Source organism: Vidua macroura, chromosome 17 (assembly GCF_024509145.1).
Source record: "Vidua macroura isolate BioBank_ID:100142 chromosome 17, ASM2450914v1, whole genome shotgun sequence".
In the NCBI taxonomy this organism is placed as follows: domain Eukaryota; kingdom Metazoa; phylum Chordata; class Aves; order Passeriformes; family Viduidae; genus Vidua; species Vidua macroura.
Window position 1 is genome coordinate 6,648,579 of NC_071587.1, and position 3,124 is coordinate 6,651,702.

The following is a 3,124-nucleotide window of genomic DNA, read 5'->3' on the forward strand; positions in this document are numbered from 1 at the left end:
CCCGCGCCCATCGCCGCCTCCACCGCCGCGCACCCGCTTTATCCCCCGGGAACGGCCCTCCCGGTAGGCGGGACCCCCCCGGAACCCCCCCGGAATCCCCCGCCCTTCTCCGCCCCGCCTCGCCCACCGGGAGGGGCCCCGCACCGCCCCACGGCACTGCGCCCCGCTATACCGCCTCCCGTCCCCTATACCCGCCCTTTATGCGGCCCCTATATCCCCCTCCTTTCCCCCATCTCACCACTTCCCAGCCTTTCTTCTTTTCCTTTTTTTTTTTTTTTTTTTTTCTTGTTAAAAATAAGCAAACACAACCAAACAAAAGGTCAGCGGTGCGGAGCGGGATAGAGCCATGGGAAATAGCTGAAAAGCAAGAGGCAAAGTCTTGGCTCACACAAGTGTGAGCCCCAGCAAGCAAGCAGCGAGCCTTGACTGTACCCTGGGTGTCCTATCGGGCTGGACCTTAGGGATGCTTCATGAGTCAGAAAGAAAACACAAAAGCTGCCCAATTTGAACTCCGAGAGTGGATTTTCTTGCCAGCTCTGCCCTGTATCGGGGCCATCAGAAAGATGGGGGAGTATGTGGGGCAGGACAGGATCCCCTCTCCTGACCGCAGTGAATCTCAGCAAGTGCTGCGGAGGCTGCCGGTCTCATCTGAGCGCAGGGAGAGGCAAACAACCCAGGAAACCGAGCTGCTCCACTATCAAGATGAGCAAGAGATCAAAGCCAAGGGAGCTGCTTTTTGGACCACCTGGATTCTTGTAATTGAAGGCTAAACAAAGCTGAGTGTGGGGAGAAAAATGGGAAAGCAAAGTAACACCCTTAGTACTTCACAAGCATCCTCTGAGTGCCATATATTGACAGATGTATAAAACTCACGTTCAGCAGAGAAACCTCTCCATTTCACATTTTCATTTCTCTTTAGAGAGTTACTTCCCCTTGATCCCATTTCCTAGATCATCAAGGAAGTTGGAGTCAAATGCATTGGTTTAAAAAGCAGATGTGAGAAAGCCTCATCCCCCTTATACAAACCATTAATCACTGACACACAGGGAAGACAAAATTAGAATGTGGTGGTACAATCAGCAATAGAGACAGGACTGCGCTCCCATCTGAAGGACTCTGCTCCTGGTCTGGATCCACCTCCTCCGTTCCCCTCCGTCTTCTTAAAAGCATGTATGTAATTTTGCACAAATAGTAACAAATCAGTTAATGCCCGCAGCCATCCCGGGCAGGGGCTAAAGGGTGGCGACATCACCACTGCGGCTCTTTTCAAACAGCAGAACGGACACAAAAGCTTTTGCCGGGCACTGCCGGGAGCCGCTGGCAACGCGAGGATCCGGCATCCGCCTGGCGCCCGGCCCCGCGGCTGCCCAGCCCCGCTGGCACACGCACCTTCTCTCGGGGCCCAGAAGAGAGCACAGAGCTGACCGAGGGAAATCCATGAGGATTTTTATCTTTCTTTCCCTTAACTGCTCAACAACCTGAATACAAAGTTATCATGGCCAAAGTAAATGAGTAGGAGATTGCTGTGCTGCCTCGATGCTACAGCAGGCTGTGGGGAGCAGAAGCTGCTTCATTACTCGGGTAGTGGTGCATGATGGAGAGGATGGACGGAGGGATAACTGAAAGCAAAATTCAGGCCAGTCAAACAATGAAACTGCTTAAAACAGGTTCAGCTTACCCAAAATACCCATCAGCCAGAGACTGGGAGCCCGTGTTTCAGTTCCACATGCTGGACCAAAGGAGCTCTACAAAACTTCTCTCAAAATCAACCTTGAAAGTTAAAAAAAGCTTCTAAACAATAACAACGGGCACAGTTTGTTCTTTCTCTTACAAGGATACACATTTCTGGCAGTGTGCAGGGTGAGGGGGTGGCCAGCACGATCCCCTGCAAGTCGTGGCTCACGCCGGGACAGCCCCTTCCCCAACCCCACCCGGCCCCTCTCGGCTCAGCGGGGCAGATGCTGGCTCAGCCTTCAGAGCTTCCCAGCCCAGCCCATCGTGCAGGGGCTGCACGCTGGTTCTCCTGGCCTTCAGTTGGGAATTAACGTTTAATTAGTTTGTTTTCTTGTAAACTCCATCTCTATCACCTCCGTTTCCAGTGCCAGCAGCAGCTGCAGCTGCCCTGCCTGTGCCTTCCCTGCCATCACCGGGCTCAGACCACTCCCGGGCTATTACTTAAAGTGAGTTTACTTTATTGCCAAAAGAAAGGTGCTGTGAAGTGCCCAAAGGGACCTCTGTGGGACATAGCTTGTGCGTGGGCCAGGGAGGGGCTTTATTTTTCTGTAGTGACCCTCACTGAGTGAATCCTGGGTTACAAATGAGCTTTTATGCTTTTATTGCACTAACTTGGTTTTCTATCAGCAGTGATGGGAGAAGAGGCTTGCAAAAGGTTATCAGTGTTCTGCATCTTGCAAAACTGGAAATATCAATTTCCTGGAGACATCAAGGCCTAGACTATAAAAAAGTTCACTGAAAAAAGCTACAATATATATCTTGTATGCATAGTTTTTACATATACACACAGTAACTGCCATCACAGAGCAGCCACTGTCCAGAAATCATGGCAACAGCATTCCCAGATTATTCAACATTCTCCATCCCTGTTCCTTGCTTGTATGGGGCTTTGTTGATGTTTCTTTTTCCTCTTAGTGCTCCTCTAGGTCTCCAACTCATATTTATCTCGAAAAATCCCCTTAGTTCAGTTCTGCCCTCATGGCATCATTGGGCAAAACAGAACTTGGTCTTATTGCCAAGCTAAAGTCAGGCTGGTTGTCAAGAGCTCCCCACGCCCACCACAGAAACCACTGATGATGTCAGATACCAAAATAAACAGAAAAGGCAACTCCATCAACAATCAGCAATTCCCTCAGAAGTACTATACTGCACTTTCTGCTGATAAAATGCCTCTATTTCCATTTCATTTATCTTTCCCTCTTTCCTTTCATTCCTCTTTCCACGTCTTATCTGCACCTCCTTGTATTCATGGGATTTTTGAGTGATATCCAGGTGTAGAGCCAGGTCAAGCAGGTGCTGGAAAGCCTCTGGAAATGAAGCTGTTCCCAGCAGGCCTGGAGTTGATGCCCTGAGACAACAATTCACTTTTAAAAGCAAAAAGATTCAAGCA